The 21,207-nt window shown below is 34.2% G+C and overlaps 2 long non-coding RNA genes across 5 annotated transcripts; one reads left to right on the top strand and one right to left on the bottom strand.

The window, feature by feature from the left end:
- The first annotated feature begins 13,140 nt into the window (after nt 1–13,140).
- Nucleotides 13,141–15,762, top strand: LOC127868270 (uncharacterized). Its single transcript, XR_008044054.1, has 3 exons — nt 13,141–13,573; nt 14,561–14,694; nt 15,444–15,762. It is a non-coding gene; the product is annotated as an uncharacterized LOC127868270 (long non-coding RNA).
- On the bottom strand, nt 15,748–21,207 carry LOC127868271 (uncharacterized). Of its 4 annotated transcripts, none has more exons than XR_008044056.1 (4): nt 18,928–20,166; nt 18,371–18,504; nt 17,030–17,812; nt 15,748–16,917 (listed from the first exon to the last, which is right to left on the bottom strand). It is a non-coding gene; the product is annotated as an uncharacterized LOC127868271 (long non-coding RNA). The 4 variants fall into 4 exon arrangements; XR_008044057.1 differs by lacking the exon at nt 15,748–16,917 and adding an exon at nt 20,830–21,207 and having other exon boundaries at nt 16,940–17,812; nt 18,928–19,008; XR_008044058.1 differs by lacking the exon at nt 15,748–16,917 and adding an exon at nt 21,159–21,206 and having other exon boundaries at nt 16,940–17,812; nt 18,928–19,008.

The raw sequence follows: 21,207 nt of genomic DNA, 5'->3' as shown, positions 1-21,207 counted from the left end.
TAAAAGCTCCAGTACAAAAATAAGAATACAATTAAAAATAGAAAAAGAAACCCTCAACAGCTGGGCTCGAGCCACTGACCCCTGGAGTCCTGGAGTAAAAGTCAACCGCTTAGACCACTTGGCCATCCGTGTTCATTAAATGAGTGATGTATTTTATACTTTATATAAGCAATCCTCGTAGTTTCACAAAATATCACGACAACCACAGAACTTTCCAAATTATTCAATCGTTTCGCGTTGCAACGGTTTATAATTTTCAGTTGTTTAAATTGTCAAAAGATGCATATAATGGATATTTTAGAGCATGGTAAATGCTCAGTATTACTGTTTCCTCAAAAATATAACTAAAAAGAAAATGTGCGAACCTTAAACGAATTTGTTAAAATTTTGTCAATTTATCAAAACGTGAAAAGGTCTTTCAAGATGCTTGTGAATACATATGATTGCAAATAATTTAGGAACAAGACATTTCTTCAAAAAGATGTTCGGCTGATATTCTGAATTTGGAAATACAGGCTTAAGATTAACTTTTTTAGATAATTTGAGTCGCGTTCTGAGAAAACTGGGCTAAATGCATGTGCATGTGCGTAAAGTGTCGTCCCAGATTAGCCTGTGAAGTCCGCACAGACTTATCAGGGACGACATTTTCCGTCTAAATTGGATTTTTGCTAAGAAGAGTATTTATTTAAACGAAAAATGTCATAAAAGCGGATCGCATAGGCTAATCTGGGATGAAACTTCGCACATGCATTATAGCCAGTTTTCTCAGAACACGACACATTTAATTTAAAAAAGATCTTTTTAAGGTTTTCTTTTCATCTGTTTGTTAATTATACACTTTTTTATTCTTGTCTTTACAGTTAATCTCATGGCATAAGTTCATATCGCATTTGCTGCAAATGGCAGAATATGAGCCATTACAGAAAATATCCCAATTTATATATATGTAGAGGGAATAGCATGCTACTGCCCTGTTATTGTGCAATTTATCAGGTGAGACTAAGCATGAAAATGGAGAGGCTTGCTTGGGAGTAGTTTTTGTGTGTCGAGCATCATATCTTGAAATTTCTGCCGAGCCCGTATAAAACAATAACATCACTTGATTCTGAATAATAGCGTTAACCTCCAAAGTTTAACTTTTTTGAACGCCAACATGCGTCGAATAAAACATACCAGGCACCTTTGTATCAGGCCGAAATCAGCGTAGAGGTATGATGTATATATATTCAAACTGCAAGCTTGCATACGTAGATATAAATGATACCACATCAAATCATATTATTGTATGTTTCATCAAATAGCATTTTATGTATCTAACATAAGTTTCTAAAGTAATAAGAAATACGTAATATATAAAAATTACATAATGGCGCAGTTTTCTTTCCGCACATTCAAATCACACGTTAATATCACATTGCGGTTTTTACAGGCAAAAAATCAAATTGCGATTCATTTGAATGGAGAATTGGTGCCAGGCCAGGCTGTCTTATTAAAAGCAAACGGACGAACGTCGTTAGCATATTCTAACTTTGATTTACGATGTACAGACCGGTCCGACTATTGACCTTGCTCTCCCGCGAGATGGATTGTATTACGTTTAATTAACCCATATATGCCTATCGTCTAGAAGAAAGGCCTTGACAAACAGCGTAGACCCAGATGAGACACCGCATGATGTATCTAAATATAGAAATGAACATACTAGACATCCCTAATTTTGGAAATAAATTGATCAAATTTAGAAGGATGGGAGAGTCCACTAGACTTAAATGGGTTAAAGTACTCAATGTTTGTGCAGGAACGCTGGCTTATGCAAAACCCAATAATTTCATGTCTTTATTTCAATGTTTTACTATATAACATGACTTTTCGTAATAACACCTGGTATGGAACAAAGGGTAATAGCAATAAATAAATATTCTTAATATTATTGGAGCAGAAAATGCAATAAGAAAATTATCGTGGACATGTTGAACAGAGCCTTTGAGTAGGAACGAATTAGCCGAAGAAAAGGGACAGGCAAACACACTAAGTATTTGAAACGTTCAGTGTAAAACTGCTGTACACACTATTTATCTCTGTTTGAGATACGATATTTTCACGCTTAACATTCTGTTAGCATCGTTTTAAAACGAAATATTTCATCGGCTTTGTAAATGTCAAGAAAGGTGAAAATATTGGTTAAACAGCTACGCCGAAAAACTGCAAAACATAGTTTCGAGGAAGACAAAGAACTCATCAAAGGCAATCTGACCTTTCCTCATAACATACCAAATAACTTTTGCACTCGCTCTTGGCGGTCAGAATAAACAATTTAGTACATCGACCGCCTCAGGCCATTAAATTACTTTACCACAAGTTCACATCAGTATGTAACAAAACGCTAACAAACAATGATGTCTGTTATAAAACTTACTTATTTGCTGAAATATTTGCATTGATATCCGATAACAATCGGGACTCCTCGGACAATTCCGCCATAACGGTGAGACGGTGTGGTGTAGCCCACTGTCCGATGCGTTCAGATTGATCCGATAACTGTAAATAATCAAAGCGCTGAAGGGACTGAAGTTGTTCACTATTGCATAATCTTAGGCGCAACTTACTTTTCAAAATTATGTTATAGCTTTTTGAATTGCATATTTGAAATGAACACAACCCATTCAAATTTATAAAGAGAGTGTGTCTTAACGAAAAGGTCGAGATGTGTGTGCGATGTTTATCATCATATTTATGTTATAGATATAATTCAGACAAAATAACAACAACTTTTCTCTTTTTTGACGTTCTAAAAGCATTAAAAATATGATGAAAATAGTCGATGAAGACTAAAATTTGCAATCACCATCATACTAAATGAATATTGTTGGAATATCGAATACCTATCACACTAAGAATATAATTTCATGATGGAAATTCCCTTTACTTATTTTTTTGACACCATATACAATTAAAAATATAAAATAAGATAATTGATGAAAATAAATAAAAAATGATTATGCGAGCAGTCCTTTTTACTCACGAATTAGGTAGTCATAAAGACATCGCTGTTGACCCGTACTTTGTTATTGATGCATTACGTGCTGCCCTTGTAGTTCACACGGTGTCAATCAGTCTCTGACCTTAACATCGGTATAGAACACTTTTGCGTTTTTTCGGCATAGCTGTTTTGCCAAGCTTTTCACGTTAAATGACCTCTACATAACGTCAGCAGTCACGAATGAATACATTAGAATATTTTATGGGCTGATTCGAGAGAAAACCCCAGACATTTGTCTGCATCACTGTGCATGTGCGCAGCGTAAAGAATTTAACACTGTTCAATGTACGGAATTCTGGACTACCCACTGCAGACATGTATGTCAAACGACACATAGACACAAATTGTGGCCCAGTTACAATTACGCGTTAAAATCCATCTGGCAGAAATTCAAGGTCTGTACTCGGTCATTAATAGTCAGGGGAAGACATACCTAACTATCGATAAACACAGATTTGCTTTCAAGATGAGAAAACACAACACAACCGAAATAGTATAGTGTCACGTTAAGAGGAAAATCTTTAATTATCTAACCACAAATCTTTGACGTACTCGGTCAGCACGTCTGGAAATCGTTCCAGAACGACTGAATAGGCAAACCTTATTGGTAAGTTTGCTGTATTTGCTATTTTGATTTCAATTTTATTTCGAAATGCATTGTGCTTATATTAAATATGCCATTTACAACTCGCAATTAGATTTTAAAAGACCCGCGTTATGTGAAAATGGGTCTTATGCCATATGCGCCAATCATAGCTATAGCCCGTCAAGCCTGTGCATCTCGCAATTTGGTCAGTAAATACATAATGAGACCATAAATAAAACGTAATGTGATTTTATAGCGGACAGAATCGCCTCTGACCAGACTACGCAAATGCACAGGCTTGGCTTAAGCTACGGTGGCCGAAACGTCATAAGACCCATTTTCGCATAACGCCGCTATGAAATAGTGATCTGAATGTTTCAAAAGAAAACATCGCGTGAAATATTAATATACGATATATTTCGATGGTGGAAAAATAAATAATAAGCCATTTGAGGACACATATGTTGTGAACTCCCGTAGTATAATTTGTAATTACTAACACTAATGTGTGGTTTTATTGTAATAAAACACATTTCATGAGGTGAATATGGGACTAACAAGTGATAAAAACAGACGAAATACTTTAACTTTTGTTTTCTATTTAGTTATTTAGAAACGTAAATTTCACACTTTATTTCAAAGTCAGCATTTTCGCCGAATATCTTTAAAAAAAAAAAAATATTTGTTTTTTTTCGGTTTTAGCCATTATAAAGCATTTTTGTCGTTGTCTTTAGTATGCATGTTGTTATTGCTGAACTCATGTTCAACGTTTTATAAATTGAGAACTGTGAATATAAACAAACTTAACCTTGTACTATTGCGTTGTTATCACCCGTGCAGTTGCGAACACATGAGAGATCGCCGCTATCTGTTTAGAACAAAAGAACAAATTTACAGACATATAAAAGCTTACCCCTCTGTACTAGCAAGCACTGTCAACGAGGTTACGCAACAGACGCGTGATAGTGTATTGGACTCTCGATATCCCACTATACTTGTTGATCAGAAGTATATCTATTTTCCCTTCTCTATAAATAGCCACAGATTTTGAATGACCTTTGCTGACGCAGCACATGATGCACTATTTTAAGCATTCATAAACATTGCCTCCCAACGTATAATTACGGTGGCATAAAGGGGACATAGGCAATATTTTAACAGTCTCTTTGACGTTATGACGTGCCAAAGTTATGACGTGCGCACGTCATAGAAATAGTTAAATAAAAGCGCACGTCATAACAATGACGTGCGCACGTCATAGAAATATTTAAATAAAATATTTCCTATGTCCCATTTATGCCGCCGTATATAATAAAACAAATATTGTTTGTTTTCTTTATACGCATCGTTAAAAACATTCAGTTTAACGCGATATTCATGTGTGTCCATTTTTGAATGAATATAGTGGAAGAACTGAAACCTCTGGCATAAATGAAACAACTCTTTCTCGGTGCGGATGCGGCAGTTATCGGGCTTATCGTACCTAACAAAACTGGCTTGCAAAACATGGTATTAACCTTTGTTGTTCGCAAGCAAACAACTCTTTTAGGGCAAAGTTGTTATTTGGTATGGTGGTGGAAGCAAAACTCAGTTGTTTTTTTTGCATTCACCATCATGTATTTCTTACTTATTTCAACTTCTGCTCTTTTTTATAAGCGGTATACATTTACTATATAATTACAGAAATTTGAAACTTATGCAAATATTGAATTCGAACATCTGACCTTAAGTAAGGACGTAAGCACACAGTGAAACAACACCCATAAAATCGAATCCATGTTTTCGATAGACCGTTTGAAATCTGTAAAGTTAAAAAAACAACACCGTACGTGGATACACGTTTAATTTACGAATCAACAAATTCATATTTGGGTGGACGTTTCAGGCATTGACATAAAACATCCAAATTAAACAATAAAACTATGTGCCTTTAGTTATTACAACATACTGAAAACATGAAGTAATAGATTTTAAATGGGTCATGGTTCCAGTTTCACTTATAGCGTTTTGGTAGGTTTAACTTGTAACCAGTTGGATTTGCCTCGGATTATGAGATCCAAAATCTTATAGATACGACTCGAGCCAACCAAAACTGGAGAAAAAAGTTCTAATAATTATTGGTTTAAGTAAACGAACTAAGGCATAATACACCCACATATTAAATACAAAATTATGTTGTTAAACAAAACCGATATTTTTTCTCCAAAAATGTAAACATGCATACATACAATAATTACAACGCGTACTGAGCTAAATAAAGGTCTAATTGAGTCGCGTTCTGAGAAAACTGGGCTTAATGCATATGCGTAAAGTGTCGTCCCAGATCAGCCTGTGCAGTCCGCACAGGCTAATCAGGGACGACACTTCCGCTTGTATGGTATTTTTAGTTTCAAGGAGTTCCCTCCTTACCTTAAATCAAGTGAAGGCGGAAAGTGTCGTCCCTGATTAGCCTGTGCGGACTGCACAGGCTAATCTGGAACGACACTTTACGCACCTGCATTAAGAACAGTTGTCTCAGAACAAGATTTAATTCCATATAGACCTCCGCTATGAATGCGGCCCCCAATAAGTCTCAGCAATCCAGCTTACATTGTATTCATATATAACTTTCAAATATCAATGAACTGTAATACCACTAAAATTGAGTTATTCAGATAAGACGAGTCAGCGGTTCTTTTCCATTTAATATATTGTCTTTTACGAGGGTATTGAACTTGGTGAGAAGCGTCCGCTTAGCATCGGTATCAGATTTAAGAACAAAATACATTATTAAAAACTGCCTCCTTGGGTTGAATAAAACGTCAATAAAACGGCATGATGGTATATTTAATTTATGATTCACTCTTATCGCATTCCTTTATATACCTTTTCACTTTAACCCAGTTATGCCTAGCGTCTAGTACAAAGGCCTTGGCAAACAGCGTAGACCCAGATGAGACGCCGCTTGATGCGGCATCTCATCTTTGTCTGCGCTTTTTGCTTAAAGGAATTTCTGTAAGAAATATTCTAAATATAGAAATAACTATACTAGACATCCCTAATTTTGGAAATAAATTGTTCCAATTTAGAAGGATGGGAGAGTCCACTCGGCATATATGGGTTGACATAAATCATAAATCTGTTCAGTTGAAAGGTCATTGACATTTCCACAAGATGACACTTCATTTTGTATACATATGTTAAAACATGTGTAGTAAATATATATATATATATATATATATATATATATATATATATATATATATATATATATATATATATATATATATATTAGTTATAAAAAGAAAACATTTTGATACAGTGGTGTCAATGGTTACTAGCATGAACGTCTTTAACTTGTATCACCGTTTGGTTTATATATGAACCGCAGTCTAGGAAAACCGGGCTTAAAGCACGCGTTTGAAGTGTCGTACTATATTTGCCTGTTCAGTTCGCACAGCCTTATCACAGACGACAATGTCCTTTTTTAAGAAACGTGTCGTTTAAAGGACGTCTCTTCAGAGCTTAAGTCCAGTGTAGGCGGTAAGTGGCGTCCCTGACTACACTGTGCATATTAACCTGAACATGCTAGTCAGAGACGACAATGAAAGGACAGTAGTTAAACCCCGTTTTCCCAGAGCGATGCCCAGTTGCAATACATTAACATGGCCAGTATTAACTTGATCTTATAAAAGATGTTTATAGTTACCAATAGACTTGTTGAAGCCAATATACTACGTGTAATCGTAAGCGATGTCTGACAAGCTCAGCGAATAGAGCCTGGAGGTAGAGGATATGTTTGTTTGGTTCTTAGTTACTCTGTTATTGGTAGTGAATGAACGTGATAGAAAACCAATCCATATTGGGTCTTGCTAATGAACCATGCCTCCAAGGGTCTAGACAATAGCAAACAATAAAGCAATATTACACTACACGCAGCTTGTTTGTCATTGCGTATATAAATCATAGTATTATTATACAATATAATATAGACGTTCAGTCAAAAGAAAAACAAAACGAAAACACGTTTAATTCAATAGCCACAATTCAATAAAAGTATTCGATAAAGTAAAACTGTTACGGTTTAAAATAATTGGTTGCGGAAATAGGGTCAAAATTAGTGAGAAAGTATTATGCTTATACTTATTTTCGAAAAAAAAGTCTCTTGAAGTACGGACAATCTTGATATTCATATTTCCTTATACCCGTTTGTTTGTAAACTTTTGAGAGATCATTGACCTCGTATAAATATGTGCCTACCTGTATACATTTAGGTTATGCTGAAATTGATGTAACCCAACCTGGCTTACAAATGACCTTGACGTGTTTATGTTGGAAGTCAATCTATTGTTAACAATAAATTAGCCGTTGTCTGCTCTGGTTATCCGTGGCTCCTCGTTAAAGGTGCTATTTCGACACGGAATAGTAGCGCAACAAGTAAAAATAGAATCGGGTATGAAAAATCACATATTGGAACTTCACTATGGCCCAGACACAATTACACAAAAACTCAGTAAGATAATGTCATTTTTTATTAAGACAAATTTGCTAAATGATCATAATTAATTATAATTATTATATACTACGCTTATTTGCACGGAACCCCAAACTTATAAAAATCATAAATTATTTACAAAAAAGAAACAATAACATCAGTTTAAATAAATGCCTTCCTCGCTGACCTGTGGATGATGGTCTAAATAAAAATCTGCAGTATCCTGGCTTTCAAAAAATGAGACTCTGGGTCTCTTTTTATTGGCATTTTAACTTCCATTGAGTCCACACAGACTTAGCAACACTCTTGTTTTACGGTATGTGTTCGAAACTAATTAATTTCAGAAACTGAAAGTTGTACGTTTGTCATGTGATCATTGTCATGCTTTGGTTAAATCCTATCAAACTAGCAAACATCCGAATATCTCGGATTATTTATGTGACCTTTTCTTCACTATCTTGTTTAAGTAGGACATGTGTCAGTCATTGGCATATGTATGTACACTAAGTACTTTAAGACGAACTTATCCAGCAATGAGTTACAAAAGATTAGCTTCGCTGACTGTCGTTTTATGTTGAATACGGTAAAACATAAAAACAAACAAATCAACTGATTCACTAACTTAGTAAGCCGGCAAACCATGTTGTGACCAGCAATCATTTGTCAATCAGCACTCTGGGTCAGCAGATGATTTATTGCTTAAATCTTACGGAGGATTCCGGAGATAGTCGATGTATCACGATTGGTAAATCAGCAGCGTTTTAATAGTATATATTGTATATTTTTTGCCGGTGGCCTGTATTTACTTAAACAAAATTGTTTCAGTTAGAGTTTGAAATAAGCGGACACGGTATCTCCTGACAGACTGCGAAGGGTGGTCTTGAGCAACGCTGGCCGCATATGGAAAAAGACAAATTATATCCGCGCAGTTCGTCAGTTGCTACGCTAATCGAAAATGGTACAAGAACAATTTGATTCGCGCAGTCTGGTCTGACGCGGGGCGTATGGTGTGCTATGCTTAAGGCCCTGTACCTTGATACTGAGAATTATTCAATGTTTATACGAAAGTATAATGTAATATGGAGGGACGGATATCCTGCCAACATGGCCCATACCTGTATGTCGCAAGACGATAGAGGCTAGGTAAGAACCAAAACTCTTAGATGTCTTCATAATTTACATGCATTATTATATTAAACTATATACTTATACACATTTGTGGTATTAATTAATAAAAAAACATCATTAAATTATATGCGTTCGCACCTGGTCAAGAAATATTAACCCATTTATGCCTAGTGGACTCTCCCATCCTTCTAAATTGGATCAATTTATTTCCGAAATTAGGGATGTCTAGTAAATTTATTTCTATATTTAGAATATTTCTTACAGAAATTCCTTTAAGCAAACAGCGCATACCCTGATGAGATGCTAGGCATAGATGGGTTAAAATGATTGTCCAACATACATATACACTTATATTGCGATCAACTGTTAATATACTTAATTGGAAATATGGAAGTATTTGTTGTAAAAACAGCAAGCTGTCATCCTGGAGTGCATGTGTTAAATTGACGAAAACGTAATTTATCATACCGCTACATTTATATCTGCCTGATATCACGATGCCAGATATTATTTGTTCTTTTTTCTCTTTTTTTGACCTTGCGGTCAAGGATAACCCATGAAAGTGCAAGCACTAATTTCCATTGGGGTCCTTCGGTTTTTGCTGAAGAGACAGCATGCAGAAGAGACAGTATTGAGATACAAGGAACCCGGCTGCGATACCCTAGCTCTTTGCGAATAGATCCCTTGGTTATTTTACGTGCTCAGTGTATAGCACCGATACACGCGAGAATTACCTGGGTTTCATACCAGTACATCTCTAGTTGGGTGGGAAATACTTGAAGCATTTCTGAAATTTCCATTGCCCCGGCCCGGAATTGAACCGGAGATCTCCGGAATGATAGACAAGTGTGTTACCACTCGACTACCGACTTTTATAGTTCAACAGGAATCTGTTATATCAGATAATGTTTTGAAGTCATTTAACTCAAAATCAACTATTACGTCATCTGTTTATAAAAATAGGTTACTGCCTGATAGTTTTGCAATATATCAGACAAGCCTCGCCGTTATTTTATGCTAAGCCTCGCTTGATATATTACTAACCGTTCAGACAGTAACCTGTTGTGTACATAATAAAATACAAAAGTCATGCAGAGCTGTCGTTTTTTACAGATTAGCTTAACACATTTATGCCTAGCGTCTAGAAAAAAGGCGTTGGCAAACAGCGTAGACCCAGATGAGACGCCGCATGATGCGGCGTCTCATCAGGGTCTGCGCTGTTTGCTTAAAGGAATTTCTGTAAGAAATATTGTACACATAGAAATAAATATACTAGACGTCCCTAGTTTTGGAAATAAATTGATCCAATTTAGAAGGATGGGAGAGTCCACTAGGCATAAATGGGTTAAAAACTGATGTATTTGATACCATTACCGCAAGGTTCCTCTCAGCTTTTGAAGACACTCCTGTACATTTATAGGAACGACGAAACAGCTTCTGTCTAGTAATTTAAAACATGTGTACCTAATTTTTAAGATGGTTCCAAAAACAAGACAAAAATCCTAACATATACGTTTAGTTGTATAATCGGCAAGTTGATATATTACGTCTAACCAGTTTTTATAAAATCCATTAACTTTATATATCAACGAATTATGTTGTTTCTACATGTTTCGCAGACGTTCGAATCGATCTGTAACAGACTAAGGATTAACAATTTTCGCATATACATAATATTGTTGAAAACGTGAGTAAGACACTTTCATGCAATAACACATGTACATGATCTCGTTTCATACCCTATCACAATACGTAATAACTGTATCGGCATAGAGTTTTCAACAATTTCAGCGGTCATTGACCTTTCGATAAACCGTGATAGCAACATTGTAATATAGGCCCCCCCCCCCTCGAATAACATCAGTGTCCATGAAGGAGGTCTATCGATCTTCTTATTGTTGTAATTAGACATTAATATTGGCGCAGACGAAGTCGATGCTCTAGATGTGGACATGAATAATTCGAGGAAAATTGAATATTGAGATGTTTATTTTAAATTTCAAAAGACTATTGAATGGTTTAAGATGTTGATAAGAGTCACGATGATGAAAATTGTAAACGATATGATGCCATATTTTGAACGTTACAACGGAGAATATGTAAGTTTTAAAACGGGCAGCCAGAATGCGAACGTATGCAACACGTGTTTTTATGCCTCTGGTAGGGTGGCATATAGCAGTTGAACTGTCAGTCAGTCCGTCAGTCAGTCCGTCCGTCCGTCCGAAAACTTTAACATTGCTCATAACTTTTGCAATATTGAAGATAGCAACTTGATATTTGGCATGCATGTGTATCTCATGGAGTTGCACATTGTGAGTGGTGCAAGGTCAAGGTCATCCTTCAAAGTCAAAGGTCAAATATAAGGCTTCAAAGCGGCGCTGTAGGGGCATTGTGTTTTTAGCAAACACATCTCTCGTTGTTTTTTTTTTAATATATTATACTTACCGTGCAGTATAGTAGCATATAGATTCAATTTAAACGCATGATTGTTAAAATACACTTAGTCTCCTCCCACAACAACAGCAACAACACAACTCTTTGACATATAGTATAACGGTTATGTGTTTTGTAATCGAATTGAAATTTCTCATTTTCAATCAATCACACTGGTTAGGATAAAAATAAAACTACGAATGGGATCCCATCAACAACGAACGTTACATTACTTTCAATCAACATTAAGAAATATTTTCATATTTTTATAAAATTAATTTGAAAACGTTTAAATGTAAACAAGAAATATCTTTAAAAAGATATACGGCGTTGATGTTGTAATGTTTGCGACCAGTGAAAGGAGATGGAATGAAACGACCATGTATTTTAATGAAGGTGGTGGTGATAATAAGATAATATATTTTACTGTATTAACAAATAAAACATGAAGAACAAGAAGAGGTGAAATTGTATGTTTTATTGTCAATAAGTATTGTAATGACTAGGTTTTCATAATTGAACGAGTAATACATTAGTTTCAATAGGAAAAGAAACATATTCGCCACTGAAATACTATGAACATAATGTTGGATGAAATAAAAGATAATGTGTTATTATGTGTAAAGATGTTAGTAGGATGTAAACATAAAATACTCAATATTGCAAGCATCATAGTGATATGAATTGTTTGCATACATAGCTTTTCAGAGCAACGACCTTCGATTTACCTCATCACGCATACCCGTGAAAGTAATTATGTAAATGAGTTAACAAACGTATTAAATTTAAATTTATGTTGGTAAGAGGCATGCCGTATAGGGCAAAGTTTAAACATCAGTGATGCATCGCTAAAATTGACGGTTTCTTTTTCCACTGAAAAGGTGAAGGCTATTTGTAAAGTGAATCTTTTCGTGCAATTTCGGAGCTTATGGATTTAATTGCGACTAAAATATAACGGCGATCAACCCGATAGACTTTAAGTATTGGTATATACATATGAGTCGTGTTCTGAGAAAACTGGGCATAATGCATGTGCGTAATGTGTCGTCCCAGATTAGCCTGTGCAGTCCGCAAAGGCTAACCAGGAACGACACTTTCCGCGTTTATGACATTTTTCGTTTAAATGAAGTCTCTTTTTAGCAAAATCCAATTTAGGCTGAAAGTGTCGTCCCTGATTAGCCTGTACGGACTGCACAGGCTAATCTGGGACGACACTTTACGCACATAAATTAAGCCCAGTTTTCTCAGAACACGACTCATATTATATACATGTATATAGAAAACGGAAGACTGCGATAAAATGCATATAGTTCATGGCACGCGACTCAAACATTAAGTGAATTAGCATGACGCATTTGAATGTGAACAGTTTATAAATTATATGACTCAATAGGTAAGTTATTCAAAGATCACAAAGTAGGCTTATAATTTACCCATATGGCGACTCCAATTTCTGCGATTCAGGGGGCCGTTTCATCAATAATTACGTATTTTTATACGATCGTAAATTATGTATCGAGATTAATGTAGTCGTTTACGATTTTACATAAACTCCGTTTCATCAACGAAATCGTAAATGCAACATACATAAAATACGACTACTTAAATATACGTATTTTGTAACCGAAAAAAATAGTGACACAGTCTGAAAAATTGCATGACGTAATTTTCGCGCGTTCTGTCAGCTAAGGCAAACATCGCACAAAAAAACATACTCCTATAAATATGAGGTCGAATTACGTCTAATTATTTGGACTAACAAAAACAATGCTAGTTGTGAATCGAAACAAAAACAAACACTGGAAAACGACGTGTAGACCGGTGTGGAAGGCTACCGATTGCTGTTTGGCCGACACTCTCCTTCCGTTACTAAACGCAAAAAGAAGTTATTTTGGATGGAGACGGTTGAAATGTGAGTTGAGAACTTGTTGGTTATGAATGAAGACAGCTGAAATAATTCGCGTTCAGGATAAATCTGAACACGAATTATTTCAGCCAAGTGTCTGCCAAAGCAAAAATCATCAAAAGACTCTAAGGCGGCAATTGATATTGACAAGAATGAAGATTTTTTGCTTATTTTCTTTATCCATGAATAAAAATGTATTGGTAAGATTAATTGTTTTGTTATTTCTATGCAGAAATGTGACTGTGGTGTAGATCAATTAACAGTTTAATAATATAATTTAATAGAGACCAATCGGAATTCAGGCTGACAATAACAAGACATCATGGATTGAAAGTTTGTCATGTCAGCATTTTTGTGTTCAATTATCAAATATTTTATTTCAATAAGGTATTAGATTCACATGACACAACATGTTTAGTAATCACAAATGTCATATCATTGAGAATGCTATTTGTTTGTCTATTATATAGGGGATATTTGTTGGATTCGGTGGATCATCGTTTTTAATTCACGAGTGATCATAGACAATGATATTTTCACAAGTGGCGCAGCCACGAGTGAAAATATATTTTTTCTATGATCACGAGTGAATTAAAATCAATATTTCACCGAATCCAACAAATTTTCTTTTTATTTTATGCTTTTTTCGCAGTTTATATACATTGTTAAAGAGTTTTACTTAAGAATGTCGTTGGGATTATGTCGTCATTTTGTCAAATAAATGACGTCATTTCACATTAAGCAATGAAAATAATCGATAATTCTCACTGATAATTTTCATTGTTTGAAATAGTGAAATTATCCGTTTTAATCCACCGATATTTCTCTATAAACCAACGGAAAGCATTAAATAAATATCATTGTCCACAATAATTTATTATAGTGTTGATTCACAAGATGTAAATAATCAACATTGATTTATATTGCTTTCTCTGCAAAACTGTGTTACATGTAAAGATCACAAATGCAGTTTTCATTTCTTTGTTTTTCCAGAAAAGAAAAATAATGTTATTACTGGCTGAAGGACCAAAATTGAATGGACAGAGAACACGGTTGACAAAACTCAAACAGAAGTTGTGTCACTCAGCTACATTAAAACATAAAACTGAAGGCAGAAGCAACAACTAGTAATTATTTATTTTTTCTATAGATTATAGTAAAGCTGACTGCTAATTATTTCCTACAATGAAAATGTAACAATTTATGTTTTCAATTTAAAGCTGGGCTGTTTTCGAAGAAAACCCAAGGTATTGTCATAGCCAGCGTGTTGTGTCGTCCGTGTCATGCTCAGTCCTTAACATTTTGTCAATGTATTGAACTTTGGCCATAAAATCAAAGTGCTTCCACCTATTACTTTGAAACTTCATATGCAGCTCCACCTTGACGAGTTCTACACGCCTCACCCATATTTGGGTCACTAGGTCAAAGGTGAAGGACCTTAAAATAATTCTGACAAGCTTTTATTCGTTAAAAAAATGCACCCGTAGCCGAGCGTTCACACCTGTTATGCGGTGCTCTTGTTTTTCATTGTACTCTGTTTTATGGGGATAAAGTATTGTTGCATTTTTTCATTTAACTTTATTACCGGTAACCTATTTACCAGGGTATGAACTTGTGTGTCAAGGTATTTTTTATTTAATTCTTTCGACATCCATGTACTTAAAAAAGAAATTGGAATGTAGAGCATTAGTGTCACACACAAATGTTGAGTTTAAGTTCAGAAAGCTAGGTTAATTTTGCAATACAAAAACCAACTTTCAGAAACAAAACCAGGTCATGTAGGCATGCTAACTTATTATGACCATAGTGTCATATGTTGTGTATTTAATATTTAGTTCTGTTAAATGTATAAACTAGTAAATTTATCTGCTTGCAGCAACATGTGAAGAATGAAGCAACAGCGTAATAAAACTCGGGAGGAGATGTTGATGGCGTCAAGGGAAAGATATGCCATTTAGAGGGACATAAGCAATAATCATGAGGAACTGGTTTCTCTTTAAAAAAAATGAAATTCTAAATTGCTCAATTGTTTCTGGAACTTTTAATTGATTTTACATGTGATGGTGTTCAGTGAGTCCATGAAACTTATTATTACACATACTATCATGTAAGATATAAATTGTCATATGAATTATAATACCATGCCCAGTTAATATATTTTACTTCCTGATTAATAATAAATATTTGTGAATGTTCTTTGTGTTTTATTCATTGAAAACTAGTGTAATAGCAACTGTTATCAAATACCATAAACATTATTATCATAAACATTTCAATAAAAATACAAAAAAAATGCACAGGTAAACAACATTTTAACGGTAGATGACCAAATAATTGAACAGAGACTCATAAAGGGGTAAAGTTTAGTAAATACATTCGGAAACAATCTAATATATTGGAAAACTTCTATTTTTTTATGACAATAATATCCATATTTATAGACAGCACACTTATTATTATAAAGTACCGTTACATTTACAAGCCCACTTTTTATGCCCCCCTTCAAAGAAGAGGGGGTATATTGTTTTGCTTGGTCGGTCTGTCCACCAGATGGTTTCCGGATGATAGATAACTCAAGAAATCTTAGGACATAGGATCATGAAACTTCATAGGTAGATTAATCATGACTGGCAGATGACCCCTATTGATTGTCAGGTCACTAAGTCAAAGGTCAAGGTCACAGTGAGTTGAAACAGTAAAATGATTTCCAGATGATGAATTAAGAATGCTTACGCCTAGGATCATGAAACTTCATAGGTACATTGATCATGACTTGCAGATGACCCCTATTGATTTTCAGGTCACTAGGTCAAATGTCAAGGTCACGGTGACTCAAAATAGTAAAATAGTTTCCGGATGGTAACTCAAGAATGCCAACAGCTAGGATTATGAAACTTCGTAGGTACATTGATCATGTCTGGCAGATGACTCCTATTGATTTTCAGGTCACTAAGTCAAAGGTCAAGTTCACAGTGACAAAAAAACGTATTCACACAATGACTGCCACTACAACTGACAGCCCATATGGGGGGCATGCATGTTTTACTAACAGCCCTTGTTTTAATGTGGCTTTGAGAATGTTCATTACAGAGAACACCTTTTAGAGCGAAAGTCAGTGGGTAAAATATCACTTGAATAATTGTTAATGGGGAAAAGTACCTTGAGTATATGATCTTTTCTGGAGCTCAGATAACTGTTCAATATTCAAGGGACCTTTTCCAGTTTTGGTAAATTGACTAAATTAAAAAAAATAAGTTTAAGATTCGCAAACATTTGTTGTAGTTATGATATTTGTGAGGAAACAGTAATACTGAACATTTACCATGCTCTAAAATATCCATTATATGCAACTTTTGACGATTTAAAAACTTGAAAATTTTACAGCGTTGCAACTATCTGCTGCAACACTCGACGATTGAATAATTTGTAGAGTTCTGTTGTTGTCGTAATATTTTGTGACACGATGAGGATTGCTTATATAAAGTGTAAAATACATCACTCATTGTATCAACATGGACGGACAAGTGGTCTTAGTGTGAGGCTTTTACTTCAGGGGTCAGTGGTTTGAGCCCTGTAGGAGTTACTTTTTATCTTTCTTTAATTGTATTCTTTTTTTACTGGAGCTTTTTAGATCCAGTGTTTACATGTATCAATATAAAAGCGTTTAATGAAAAACTTGAATATCTGCCAAAATTTAGGAAAAGTTCCCATTAAAATAAATATTAAATCAAGCACTTGGTAATACCTAACACATAACTTTTTTATTGGTCCTCAGAACATTGACATTTTTTTCTTTCACAAACCTATAACCTTGAAGTAAATATTAGACAAATTATGCATACACAATTATAAAACATGCAAACATCAGCTGTTGTAACTATTGTGTCTAGACGACCAGGAATACCAATCCTTCCAAATCAGCTATGACACAACTTTACGCCATTTGGCTGAGTAGTGTAGCTCTGCCTATTCAGAGAAGACTCGAGCCATCTATCACTTTATAACATTTATAACTATAAATTTTTAACACATTTTATGAAACAGTTTGATCAGCTGCTGCCTCTTATCACATGCTGCTTGATGTACTGGTGTGTTGTTCATAACTTCCGGTTCCATCACATTTCCAACCAATTCCTCTATCAGTGGAACGTTTGAATCCAGACACAGGTTATGCAGGGGCATGTTGATATTTCACAGCACTTATTGGACTTGAAAGGCCAACATCCACCAGTGGCATGCAGATATCTAAACAAATATCAAAAGTATTTCTTTAACATAGACATTTGTCTAAGTGACTAAATTGTCCTGATACCATTGACATTAATTTAATTTCAATATAAATTATATATAATATATAGCCTACAAAACACTTTATTTGTGCCTGTATTCACTATTAATGCACAATATCATTTAAATGCACTTGTAAACAATATTTCATACATAGAGTCTGAGGATAAGCAAAATGAATTTTTAAGATTTAAAATAAAATGAATAAATCATCAGTTTATTTAAACGGACATTTTGTTATGAAACATCATATTTACACATGCAAACAACCCTCAGTTATTATAAAAGTTAATTTACATATAAATTCTAAAATTTGATTATTAAAGTTGTACGTTATCAAGCTTTAGAAGTTACGTTTGATTTAAGACACTGTCAGAAAGAGATTGGCACTAATACTTCATTTAAATACTGTGTGGTAAGTTGATCTCGCACTAATAAGACTTATATTTCACAACCTTTATAATATGTTACCAATCTCGTGATTTCAACACTCCAAATGCCCTTTCTACTACCCACCCTCTACATAGATGGTCATTGTAGGCCTGTTCCGCAGCATGGGAGGGATGAGGTTAAGGGGTCATCAGGTTAGTCCTTAACGGATACCCACTATCTCCCAGCAGATGACCCTCATCATTGGTGCTCAGATATTGCTGTAAATTGAAATATTTTATTGGGCAGTTGCTTTGTCTTTGATAAAACAGCAGTCCACAGTTAATATTGTTAGATTAAGGTAGGAAAGCATCTCAATAATTTTCACAAAACTAGCTTAAGTATTATCAAATCACTATATTTTAGTTACCTTACCTAGATGAAATAATGTAACTTAAGACAATATTTAAAGATAATACTGATAGCTGCATTGGCTAACACATAAAAGAACAAAAGCTTGATCACACAGTGCTAATGGTGCTTATTGTGGTAGTTAATGATTTTTGCGCATGTACGTAACTAATGATTATTAGATGTCAAAGATGAAAAGCATTACGCTTATTTCAACCTTTTATGGTATTTATCTGCTTTTATACCAAATTTAATGATAAGGTAATGAATCATAATACTGTATTTACATTTACCTCATGCTGGCGTCAGCAACAGCCTGCACATTAATGGCATGGAATCCTCAGTAAACATCTCCCTTGGCAATATGCCAAAATCTATAAAAAAAATAAAAGTTATTCATTAACATGAAAGTGCTCATCATTTCATGTTCACATTACCAACACAAAAGGGAGGAATGCAGAAAAGGAGTAAATAAATAAAAAAGCCCCATCAATATGCACGAAATAAATTTTTTGGATGGGGGGTGCATATTTATAGCACTACAGAATTGAATTTGACAAATAAATAAATTGTAATCAAATGGAAACAATATAGAAATAATTAAGGTAATTGTTCTGCAATTATTAAAGACATAAGGTACAATCTACTTTACTCACGCTCGATTGGTTATTCACAGCTTGGGTACTACTTACATGTACCCCTGGTATCATTAAGCATACTTGCATGTACCTCGGGTAAGGTTAATATACTTAAACGTACCCGGCCCTTATTAGACTGTACCCGAGTTGTATTCCTGCCCAAAATTCGATGTGGTACAGTGCACTACAGATAAATGTAAAGCCATATTGTTTATCTAAATTAAACTTACCTTTTGAAAAAACTGCATCAATATGCTTTTTGAGTATAAATTTCGATGATATAAAGACTATTTGAGAAAAAAAATGACATTAATGTGAACATATTTAAAAAAATTAAGCGTACAACAACCCATTTAGCATTAAATTTCCGGCTATATTAAAGTATATTAACTGTAACAGGGTTAGCTCTACATGTAAGTATACTTAAAGAGTACCCGGGGTACAGGTAAGTAGTATCCGAGCTGACAATGACCAATCGAACAACATTGTAATCAAATGAGAACAATATAGAAACAATTAAGGTGATTTTTCTACAATTATTAAATACATACTGGTCATGTACGTAATTCCGGCCTGTACGTAAAAAATCGGCCACCTATGTAAAATCATTTTCATGATCTTAACGCACATATTTTGTTTTTATTTAGAAAAATCAACATGAAAACCATCCCTACTCTCAATGTTTTGCAAATGTAAGAACCACATCACTGTAAACGTTTGTGTTAAAATGTCACAAATATAGCGGGAAATATTTGGCTCGTGGGGAAAGTGATGTCATTATTTGTTTCAACAATTATATTCATATAAGAAACAAATATATTTGATAAAATTATTTTTATTTTATCTAATAAACTTAAATTAAAGTTTTACCAATTAATTGTACAAAAAATTATATTCAAAACATAAAAATCAGAACCTAAATATATTTTTTAATATATGAATTACCTCCCTTTATAAGAATATTACTAGATTACATGTTTTAATATTATATATAAGCGTTTACTAATCATCAAAACTGAAGTCAACTTTTCAAACAAAATGTGTTTACTTTTTTAGCTATGTTTGAAAAAATTTATTAAACACATTCAAAAGAAATATTTTTTTAATGAATTAGCAGTTTCCCATTGTTTATATTTATTAAAATAGGTAGGGGGAGTAACTGGTATAATAATTTCGCATTTATTTAAATTTCAAGTCAAAAATTTTAATAGTATAAACATTGATTAATACTCTGAATTTGAGGACATTTGTCAAAAGATAATGCTTTGTAATTTTATCTGCAGATCAAACTGAAAAGTGGCCGATTTTTTAGGTACATTTAACCTACGAAAATGGATAGTTTACATGACATCATTTTCTGTTCATTAAGTAACATTCACTGATCTAATTCTATTTAAATTTTCATGCTAGGTTAGTTTTGAACCCAGGATTATATATGTGAAGTTTAGTTTCAACCAGTTGCCTAACACTAAAGATTTTTCTTAAATAGTCCCAAAAGTGGCCGGAATTACGTACATGACCAGTAAGGTACCATTACTCAGCATCTACTTAACTCACCAATACAATAACTTGTTTAAAAATAGCAAACACAAACAATATCATGATGTCATATTCATTTTCATGATCACGATGTTATAATCAACAATTTCGAGGTAAAGTATTGTTCAGTCATAACATTTGGAAGTAGAACAACTACAAGTTCAACATTAGCGGGTGGGGTAAATCAGTCTGCACTTAGTCATCGATAAGTACACGTCGACACAAAATAGAATGAGTTTAACATAAAGTCATTTGTAAAGAAACACAACAATAAATGCTTAAACTAATAACGGTAATCATCGAATGCTTTTATTAAGAAAAGATACAACAATAACTTATTCTTCAACCATTTTGCAAAATCCGAGTTGTCAAATGCTAAGTAAACAAAGGGCAACT

The sequence above is a fragment of the Dreissena polymorpha genome, chromosome 2 (assembly GCF_020536995.1).
Source record: "Dreissena polymorpha isolate Duluth1 chromosome 2, UMN_Dpol_1.0, whole genome shotgun sequence".
In the NCBI taxonomy this organism is placed as follows: domain Eukaryota; kingdom Metazoa; phylum Mollusca; class Bivalvia; order Myida; family Dreissenidae; genus Dreissena; species Dreissena polymorpha.
Note: the sequence above shows the minus strand (reverse complement) of the source record. Positions and strands in the feature narration are given on the sequence as shown.